This window comes from Pan paniscus, chromosome 11 (assembly GCF_029289425.2).
Source record: "Pan paniscus chromosome 11, NHGRI_mPanPan1-v2.0_pri, whole genome shotgun sequence".
Lineage (NCBI taxonomy): Eukaryota > Metazoa > Chordata > Mammalia > Primates > Hominidae > Pan > Pan paniscus.
In genome coordinates, this window is record NC_073260.2 from 108352312 (window position 1) to 108364067 (window position 11756).

The following is an 11756-nucleotide window of genomic DNA, read 5'->3' on the forward strand; positions in this document are numbered from 1 at the left end:
ACACTGAAAAGTGGTCGTTTTGCTAACTGCCCAGAAAGAGTCACACAGCCTCTGCCAACCCAAGTTCTGGCAAAATCATCTCAGTTCCAACTCTCTCTGTGGATCACAACCAACTCATAAAGAACAAGAACATATGAAGGGACCAGGCAATGAATGTCATCAGGCTCCATCGATCCTGCGCCTGCTCACAATCTCCACCGAGGTTTGTGTATCTAGAATCCTGTTCCTACCTTATTATACCTGTGGCTTAGGGAATTAAGCAGCTGGGGGAAAACATGGTTTTTGATACCAAAGAGCATCCTGCTAACTCAAAGTCTGTGTCCTGGGCTTCATTGGCCTTCGTTTTTATCAGAAGTAGGTGGGTAACACATTAGGAAAAAAAAAAAAATTGGCCCCATAAAGGGATCCGGAAAGAATGACATATTTGTCTGTTAAGTATAAATACGAACAGCCGTGGAGATACGGTCCTGTGGTGCTAGGTTTTCACTCCAGCAACATTCATCTATTGCCAGGAAACGCTAGATTTAGTACCTGAGGGACTGAAGTTTCAAATACCTTATACTTTTTTTTTTTTAATACTCTGCCAAGAATTTAAATTGGTAAAAGCTGGGGACTGACAAAACTTGATCCCCAAGAGCTTTTCTGGCACTGGTTTATCAGAGAATATGGTGCCATTATTTTTATTATAATTATTATTTTTTTCTTTGGTGGGGCGAGAGCTCGTTTATAACCCAATGACTTCTACTCCCAGATGTATTTTTCTTTTTTTTTTTTTTTTAAATCCCAATGCTTAAATAAACAGAGGCTTTGCCTTTTGTGGTGGCCTTAGAAGCTGTCATTGGATTTACATGCAAGCGGGTGGTTGTGAGCCTTTTCATGTTTTTAGATCAGCTCAGAAAGAGTTGAAAGGAGAAAGCTAATTTTAGGAAATGTGTTTCCACCAGCTCCACACTGCACATACCTTCCTCCCAAGCCTCAGGTCTCCACCATGCCCTGACACCAAAATCACTTAACAGGGCTTTGCAAAGGGGGCCTGCTGGCCCCAAACTGGGACAGCTGTGGAAGAGCAGAAAAGGCCAACATGAGTTAGTAAACCTGAGTTTGAGTCCTGGCACCATCATTTTTTAGCCATGAAACTTTGGACAACTTAGCCTCCCTTAGATTTTTCATCTGTAAAATGATAATTGGATTTTCCTGGGAGGGTTCTCGGAAGGATGAAATTAAACGAGACAAATTATGTGAAAATGCTTGGCGCTGTGAGTTTTTTAAATGACAACCTATAAACGACGAGTCCAGGGAAGAAGGGAGAGAACATCATGGAGCACTATTGTGGATTTTTCTCCAAGGTTAGGCTCTTGACATAGACATTCTAGCCGAGAAAACAACTGCCACCACGGAGACACATAAAACAAGAAGATACTATTTACAGTACAACATCTTTATGGTCCCTCATTGCTCCCCGCAGCCATATTCCCGACTGCCTTCAGATCCTCTGCTGATTTTACCCACAAGCAATTTCCAGGGTCAGCTCACCTCTCTCTTGCCCAGGGCAGCGGCGGCAGCAGCAGCAGCCCTGGCGTGTCCTATCTGGCTGGAAATGATTTGAGTTTTATTATACAATTAGATCAAGTCTCTTCGGGGTAGTAGCCTTCCACATACTTAGAAGAATAGATTAGCCATTAGGACTTTGTATATTTTTCCCAGTAATTGACACCACATCCCATTTTCCTCACCAAAGGGAAAAATAACCGCATAAAACAATCATGATTTGGGGGGCAGGAGGTGGGGAACCGGGGCATTCACAATGCAACAATGTCTCAGTCCCACCTCAATCTCCTTCCTTTGCCCAGCTTTGCGTGTCTCTAGGAGCCAGGCAGAGCGGGCCTCCGGTTTGTTTTGTTTTGTTTTTTTCCCCATTCCAGAGCCCCTCAGGCTCAGCGTCCTAAGCACTTTACTAAGAATAAACCAGGCATCATCTCTGCCACCGAGAAACAGCAGCCACCACTGGACGGGAGCCTGGACATTCTTAAAAAGCCCACATAAACATCACCAGAACAGAATTGGTTTTCTTTCTTTCTTTTGCTTTTTTTAGTGCCTCCAAGGTATCCCAGGATGGGTCTATTAGAAACCCTTTCCCTCAGGAGCCCCTTTCTTGTCCTGGTCAGAAAAGGAGTGGGGCTATTGTGGGGTGGTCCAAGCAGTGGTGAGTTGAGGCTCTTTGGTATCCAAGTTAGGAAAAGGAGAGAAAAAAAGAGTTTAAATCCAGAGGGTTCAAGCCACACCTGTTCTTTTGTCCCGTCTCTTCAACCACTGTAAGTTTAGATTTGGAATAGAACAGGGGGAAACCCATCTTACTGAGGGATTTAAACAGAGACCAGTGCAATCCCCTAGGCTGGCTTTGCCTGTATTTGGCATGGTGCATGTCTGCAACGGGCCTCCATGTTGCATCTCAGCCAAAAGCAGACACCTCAGGCCAGCAGTCTGCATCTACACAAGCAAAACAAAACACATGTTCTCAGATGTCTGGTCAAACATTTGTTTCCTTTGGTCATGTTCTAGCAGCCCAAACTCAGATTCCAACTGCAAGGCCTGGTGGCACTAACAGACATTGTTTTTGTTCCATTCATTGCTGCAAAACATCTGTGAGCTAAAGGTTCTTCCCAATTGCAACGATCTTTGTGCCAAGGCTTGATAGGTCCTTGACAGCTTCCATGCCTGCCCATAGGCCTATGAGGCGGCTCTGGTGCAGACATAGGACTGCAGAGAGAGGCGGTCACTCTTCCCAGTCCCTCCCTTTCTTCTTGGATGGACCATCAGACAATGCAGCTAGCAGTACCAGATTTAGTAGACATGAAGTGTTTTCATACATTTTTCAGCTTGGGTCAATGTGTCCAAAGGGACTCTTTGCTGACACGTCTGGGCTGGTTCCTTGGAGAGAAGCTGAAATGCCCATTTTCCAGTAAGATCAATAAACCCACTCAGCTCCGACCACAGACCTTTCCTCAGGTATCCTCCAGCAAGTCAGGGTGTGCTGGACTTTCGTCGTGGCAATGTGACCCAGTGTGCCACCAGGAAATTGTACTTCAAGCTGAGTTTACTTTCCTGAGGACAAAGTCAAAGCCCTAAAGCTTTCAATTTGGTCCCCAAGGACCGTGGAAAATCACAAGATGGAAAGTGACCTTTCTTTGGCCACAACTGGTGATGACTTGTGAACATGTCTCTTTTGCCCAACTTGGCTTTAGCTAAAACCTACTGTTTTGAATAAAACTTGGGCCATTCTCCACCCTCTTCTTACCATACCTCTAGGCACCCACTGCCAAGTCCTAAGAGGCCCTGCCTCTTTTTAACAAGGAACACAAAATGAAGCTGTAATCATAACCTCTCTTGCTCGTTCAGAAAATATGCAGATGTGATTTTTCTTTCTTTTTTTCTTCTCAACATACCTATGTCCCTTCATTATTTTTTAAACTGTCTCTTACTTTTTTTCCCCCACTCCCACCCCCACTGTTCTTAGCTAGGGGCCAAGTTCAATCAAACATCCCCCAGTTGGCACCAAATGGGCACCTGAGGGTAATAGGGCGCAGTGGCACTTTCCCGCCTCCTTCTTTCTCCGGTTGCCAGAAGAAACCCAGCTGGGTCCCTCAGCCAACACAGGCCCCTAATTTAAGTTTAATAGTACAGCATTTTTACTACTTTTGGCCAGGGCATTTTGAGAAAGGGTAATGTATGTGAAAAATATACCCTAAAAAATTCTGTTTAGAAAACAATTCCAGTCTAAGCGCTCCATGCTCTCAGTTTCTGGCCCTCTTTTCAGGAAAGCAGCTCCAGCAACCACACAATTTAGACCCATTTTGGGGTGGGTGGGGGGGGGTTCCATTTCCTTCCTATGTGATTTTTTTATTAGGTGTTTTTTTTGTTTGTTTGTTTGTTTTTTGCTATTTTTCTTTCCCTATGCTGGTTTACTGCCTTGTACCTATCTACCCCCAAGGAGTTTAAAAACCTCAAGTAAGTATTATTGGATTTTTCTTAGTGTATTTTTGGACATTTCTGGTTGAGAGTGTGTGGTCGGGATCTGTGTGTCTGTGCTGGGAGGGTGCTGGGCTGCATGCCCAATGATGATGGCCATGAAGGCCTGGGAGAGTCAGCAGAGCCTCCCAAGCATGTGTGGAACATGGAATTGCCCCTTGTTTCATGGTAGTGAAAACCCTACTGGTTAAAGGTTGAGGCACCTGGTAGGCTTTTAACAAGTATCCATTTTGTAGACAAGGGAAAGAGAGAACATTAGGTACCATTTCTTGAACTTCTACTTTGCATTTCATAATCAATGCTCTAGGTAGTTTATTTCATTCAACCCTCACAACAGCACTGTAATGGTGACGTACTCCACTACACAGAGGAAGAAACTTCAGAGGTTAAAAGGGATACGGTTACTTCCTGTAGCACATGTGCAATAAGGCAGGATTCTAATCCAGGTCTGCCTTTCTACTGGAAAGAATCTAAACTGGGTGAAATTATTAAAAACCATGATCCCCACTCCCCAAAAGGCAAAATATATTGACTGGGAACCACGAGTAAATGTTTGGGCCTCTTAGAAAGAGGCAACTGGTTGTAGAATCATTGCCTTGAGACATTTGAAAAGTTCAGTTAATTTCTCTGGGCTTCCTCCTCCTCTGAAAAAGGAGCATGTTGGGCTTGATTCAAGAGAGCAAGGAGACCTCACAATTTGCTGTTACCCCCAGCAACCTCCAGCGCTTCCCCGTGCGCCATGGCAGACGTCACTAACAGACAATGCATGGGGCCTCAGACTCCTTCTCTACACAACATTCTAGGCAGCTACTAACAACATTCTCACTGCCCTTCAAGGCAGCACAGCCAGCTGTGGCATCCCCCAACCTCCAGTCATCTGTTCATCTCCTTCATAATTTTTACTGTATCTATCCTCCCTATCAACTCAATATATTTACTTGCTTGATTTATCGCGATTCCCTTTTTTTAAGCCAAAGAATAGCCTTTTTCTAAGAATAATATCCATGGTTTAATGTGGTAACAATAAGATTTTGAATATGTTTTTAAAGTATATAATTATGTAATTTTTAAATAAAGTTGTCCAGGATCCATTCAAGGTTAACTTAGCATGTTTTCAACACTTTCTATGATGCTGGCATGGCAGGAAGACTGGAGATTTGAGGCTCAAAGAGACTTAGTTGGAACCCCTGCTCAATCTTGTACCAATTCCGTGGCCTTGAGCAAATTATGCAATCTTTTTGAGTCTCAAGTCCCAATTATGGGAATAATAAGCCTTTCTTTGCTATACTGTCTTGAGGGTGAAAGTTAACTTAATGCAATAATTTGCACAAAGCTCCCGGCATAGTCTTTGGTACAAGGTAGATATTCAATAAATGGCCACCATTGTAATTGTTTGTATGCTAATACACTGTGTTGCTGGTATCACAGTCCCCAGCGCTGTATGAAAGTCCCCTTCTTTCCTGAAACCCAAGCTAGATCCCATCTGTCCCAATGCCTGGGACTCCCAGAATATAGGATTGAGGGTCCTCAAAGATGATGTTCTTTAGGGACAAATATTTACCCAAAGAAAGTAGGTCCTTAAAGAATTCTGTCATTGCTGTCCTGTCAGAGGAGCCTGGCAGCACTGTCACAGGAGCATGGCTTTGGTAATAAGACTCTGTCATCATTAGGGAGCCATTTTATTTTTGTGACACCGTCATCCCCAGGTCCCAGCACACCTGATTACATAAGTGGCTTTTCTTTCCTGCCTCATCTCTGTTATTACTTCTAATGTTTTTCTGCTTCTGAAGGATGGGAAAAATGAAGCGTATCTATGAACAAGGCCTCTAAGTTGGGGACTGGAGTAGAAAATACAAAACAACCTTTCCCTGTCTCTATGACCAGGTGGACTGCCAGTGAGTCACTGTTTTTATTTCTCCAAGCCCAGCTGAACATACCTATTTTATCAGTTGACTTTGTCAATGCAAAGCAGCAAGTGACACTGAAACACCTGTATTTTGAGGCCCTGGTCATCTAAATCTGCCTGTGAAAAGTAGATGACACAGTAGCACAACACTGAATCCTCCCCCATGTTTTAGCCTGAAAGATGCTTTTGCTTATTTACTTAAAGAAAGGAGGGAAAGGAGTGGCAAACTGCCTGTGTCCTGAAAGACTTCAGGAGTTATTCCTGGCGCTCTCTTTCCGTGAACTCTGAGGTTTGGGGATAGGAGAAATGAGAAGGAAAGATGTGTCTCCAGAGTAAATGGTGAGATCTGCTCTCTCTGCTCCTGCCCACTCCCATATTGTATTCTCACTGAGGTCCTAACCAGCTGTTCTTAGAATGGGGGCTGGGGAGGGTGAGAAGTCTGCGGCCTCACTGATGCTGCTGGGGACAGATGTAGGTCCAAGGGTGATCATTTCTGCCAGGCAGAGGGGAGGGAAATTTCTGATAAAAACAATATAACTCAAAGAGAAAGGGAAGAACCAAAATCATGCCTGGAATGTAGGGAATTCACAGGGATGGGAGAGAAGATGAATAAAATGTCTGAAAAAGACCCGGGAGGACAGGCAAGCAGCACATCTCCACCTCTGATTCTGCTCAACAGAACCCATCTCTTCCCATCAGACAATGGCAAATACCTGGGCAATCGTCAGCCACCTCATTCTCTGACCGACTGTGAACCTAGACCCTCACAGTGTGTGTGTACATGTGTATGCAAAGCAATTAAAAAGGAAGACTGAAGACGAAACAAATCAGTGTTTACAGATTCATAATAAGTTCCTTTCCATATATTTATTTATTTTCTCTTTCGCCACTAAAGATGCAACAGCAAACTTGCAGGGAGCAGTTGTTGCCAGAGGGTGAATCATGGCTCTATTGATTTGATTATGTAAAAGCTCAGAGGAACCTAAAGCCAGATACAGAAATATCTCATAGCCCTGAACCCTATGGGACACACACTAGTAAAAAAGCAATCTTTATATTGTTCCTGATAAAAGCATCATTAGTTTCCTCATAGTGAAACCATTTCTCTGCTGATACAGTATATGGTTTTCTTTTTCTCCAGAATCCACTCAGACATAATTAACACTCAGTTACTAGACTTGAGGTTCCCTGGGGTGACCTGCTCAAGTTGGGGAGGGGGGTGAGGGGCTAGAGATGGAAAGAAAGAAAGACTGAGAGAGAGGTGGGAAGGGAGGGAGGGGGCAGAGAGGAGAGAAGAGATAGGAGAAGGAGGGAGGCAGAGGCGGGTGGAGTGGGGGTACAGTATCGAATCTATCCTTCCTTGGCCTTCCTGAACACCGCCCCGTTGCCTGCACTGCGCGGGAGAAGAGAGCCAGCGCGGTGGCGCCCTCTGCTGGGCCTGCTTACCCTCCTCGCCACGCGATCTGGACCAAGCCCCAAGCCATGCAATTCCGGGACGACCCTCTCCACCCCTTGTTCTTCTTTGCTTCCTTAGGAATAGCACTCCAGCCATCGCCTTCCGATGAGAGAAGTCTGGACTGACCTCTCTGCAGACAGACAAATGCCCAAAGACGTGCTCACAGTTTGTGCTAAAACTGCAGCAGCAGCAGCAACAGATAGCAATATGCTCTGCCTCCTTGTCCCTGTCAGTGTAGGCAGTGGCTCCCTGAAAAGCCCTTGAATAAACAGTGTTGCTGGGGTCAGCAGGGCTGGCCTTGGATGGGATCTTAAGATTTAAAGGTTTGGAAAAATGGAACCTGGAAGGTCCTTCCATATCTCTATTTGACAGCTGGATGGCTAATGTCTATGAGCCCCAGGGACAGGTCCTGGCTGCCCACAGGAATGGGCTCTGGCTTAGAAAGCCTGCATACCAGGGGACTCTGTGTTCGTCTCCAGCTGGGCCTCAGCTTCACTAAAGATAAGAGAAGAATGCCAAATGTATTGCTCATCCTATGGACTTCTAAGCAAATAATGGCCCTTTCAGGAAAAATAAAAATTGTTGATTTTAGAATTCCTGGATGTGAATTTGAATTCACTAAGACAGAAACCAAGTCAGTTTACAAGGAGGCTATTCTTGCACCTTTCATGTATATTAACAAGCCCATGGATGTATCTACAAACACATACATGCACACACACACGCACATGCATATGGTGGGTATTAAAACATAAATGCATGAACACTTTCACACACAGGGACACCCAACCAGAACCACATGTACACAGACTTCCAAACACATATATATAGATGTCTTCATGTAATCCCATATGGACTGCATCTTCCAGCCACAGACTCACCCTCCCGGCCTTCCTCCCTCTGCTCCCAAGTTGTGTGAAACTTGGGAAATTTCCTCTGGGAGTCATTCTGTTGCTCTATTGTTCCATCCTGAAGGCCCTTCCAGGGACCACTTCCCAGACAGCAAAGTCTCTGTGCTCCCACTGGCACCAGATCTCTGTACGTTCATTAGTTTAGGCAGATCACAGGGGATTTCAGTAAAGATTTCTGGAAAAATTTAAAGAGCAAAGCTCTGAGGTCAGGCAGGCTTAGTAGCTAACAGCATGGATTCTGAGCCGGATTGTCTGCATGCACCCTAGTGCTGTCATGCACTAGTGGTGTGCTTTGGTTGCCTCATCTATAAAATGGAAATAACAGTACCTGCCTAATGGGGTTGTGATGGTCATAAAATGGGTTAGTATTCAGAATCTGCTGGAACAGTATCTGACATATAATAATCACTATATAAATCTCTCTCAAATAAAAGTACATAACCCAGGCTGGTTGTGCTATTTCCTGAGTAATCCTGGGGGCCTCTTCCCCTATCTCTCATTAGGTAAAAGGAAGAAGAGAACACAAAGAAATGATGACCAGGGCCATGCACAGTGGCTCACACCTGGAATCTCAGCACTCTGGGAGGCCGAGATGGTGGATCACTTGAGCCCAGGTGTTGGAAACCAGCCTGGGCAACATGGCGAAACCCCATCTCTAAAAAAAATACAGAAATCAGCCGGGTGTGGTGGTGCATACCTGTAGTCACAGCTATGAGGGAGAGTGAGGTAAGAGGATCACCTGAGCCCAGGAGGTCAAGGCTGCAGTGAGCTGGGATTGCACCACTGCACTCCAGCCTGGGTGACAGAGTGAGACCCTGTCTCAAAAAAAAAAAAAAAAAAGGAAAGAGAAAGGAAAAGACATGATGACCAGACACATACTTCATACTTTTTCAGTCTTAGGGACCCTTTCCTGTACCTCATTGATTAGCTTTATTATATGTTATAATAGCATCATGACCTGCAGTCAGTTTGAAAATCTGCAATGCCTCCTCATCTGCAAAGCCTCTTGAAAATCCCTTTTAGTGTACATGATTTTAAAAGTCAGATATAGGCAACTTTTAAACCTCATTTGTATTTTTATTTTACTTTAAGTTCTGGGACACAAGTGTAGAACTATTTGTTGCACAGGTGTACGTGTGCCATGGTGGTTTGCTGCACCTGTCAACCTGTCATCTAGGTTTTAAGCCCTGCATATATTAGCTATTTGTCCTAATGTTCTCCCTCCCCTCGCCCCCACCCCCCAACTGGCCATGTGTTAAACCTCATTTTAAACATTCATTTCAACCTTCTCCATTGATTTTTACCCCTCTTTTAAAAGTTAGAATTGTCAAAAAGTAGAATACTTGACTGTTTTATATTCCCTTCCTTATTTCTTTTTTATCTTTCCCACTTTCTCATGGAAGCATAATTAACAGTGAAATAGCAGAAAGCATGGTGATTAGGGTCACAAGATAAGTTGGCCAGTGAGCTTTAAACCATCAATGCATTAGGAACAAAGCCAGACGCTGACATGATGATCTTAGTAGGAAGCCTAATAATGGAACATGCCTCCATATTGATTTTCTTTAAATATCTGTTCAACAGTTTTGTGGAGGAGTAAGGGAAAGAGAAAGAAGACAGCTAAGAAAAGTCATAGGTCTTTCCTTTGCTCTTCTAACAATTCTGCTCTGCCTCAAATTTGCATATCCCACTCAAATAAACAAAAGCTCTGAAGCAAACTAGACCTGATTTCCTTTGAAGATGAAAAGACATGCAAGTATTGTGAAAGCCCAACCCACTGCAAAGAACATTTAATTGAAATATTCCATCTACACATGTACTTTTGATGAATGCAACTTTTCTCATCTTGTTACATTTCTAGTAAGGTTTAGCATTCAAGTGATACTTCGGTGCTCCTATAGGAAGCAATGCCCCTGGAAACTGCACATAGACCCTACTCAGCAGCTGGTTTTGATTAGGAGGGAATTTTTTTCATAGATGCCTTTTTAGCTCTGGGTCAGAGAAGGCCCAAGACAGTGTCTGTGGTGGCATCTGTCCTCTGGAATGGCCCTGTGTTGCTCTTTGAAGGTCTTCTCATTCCAGGAATAACCTGGAAGACCCATGACTTCCTAAGTTGACATCCACACTCAACCCCTAGAGCAAGCTTGGTGGTTTCCACAGGAAAACATTCTTTGCCCTGTTTTTCCCTCTCAACATCATATACCTAATTTATCTTTACAACACAGACTTTAAGAACCCACAAAATCTGCAGTGCCTTCTTGACAGTGAGTCTTGATAGAAATATTAAATCAATGTGCAAAAATCACAAGCATTCTTATACACCAATAACAGACAAACAGAGAGCCAAATCATGAGTGAGTGAACTCCCATTCACAATTGCTTCAAAGAGAATAAAATACCTAGGAATCCAACTTACAAGGGATGTGAAGGACCTCTTCAAGGAGAACTACAAACCACTGCTCAATGAAATGAAAGAGGATACAAACAAATGGAAGAATATTCCATGCTCATGGGTGGGAAGAATAAATATCGTGAAAATGGCCATACTGCCCAAGGTGATTTATAGATTCAATGCTATCCCCATCAAGCTAACAATGACTTTCTTCACAGAATTGGAAAAAACTACTTTAAAGTTCGTATGGAACCAAAACAGAGCCCACATTGCCAAGTCAATCCTAAGCCAAAAGAATAAAGCTGAAGGCATCACGCTACCTGACTTCAAACTATACCACAAGGCTACAGTAACAAAAACAGAATGGTACTGGTAACAAAACAGATATATAGACAAATGGTACAGAACAGAGCCCTCAGAAATAATGCTGCATATCTACAACTATCTGATCTTTGACAAACCTGACAAAAACAAGAAATGGGGAAAGGATTCCCTATTTAATAAATGGTGCTGGGAAAACTGGCTAGCCATATGTAGAAAGCTGAAACTGGATCCCTTCCTTACACCTTATACAAAAATTAATTCAAGATGGATTAAAGACTTACATGTTAGACCTAAAACCCTAAAAACCCTAGAAGAAAACCTAGGCAATACCATTCAGGACATAGGCATGGGCAAGGACTTCATGTCTAAAACACCAAAAGCAATGGCAACAAAAGCCAAAATTGACAAATGGGATCTAATTAAACTGAAGAGCTTCTGCACAGCAAAAGAAACTACCATCAGAGTGAACAGGCAACCTACAGAATGGGAGAAAATTTTTGCAATCTACTCATCTGACAAAGGGCTAATATCCAGAATCTACAACGAACTCCAACAAATTTACAAGAAAAAAACAAACAACCCCATCAAAAAGTGGGTGAAGGATATGAACAGACACTTCTCAAAAGAAGACATTTATGTAGCCAACAGACACATGAAAAAATGCTCATCATCACTGGCCATCAGAGAAATGCAAATCAAAACCACAATGAGATACCATCTCACACCAGTTAGAATGGCGAT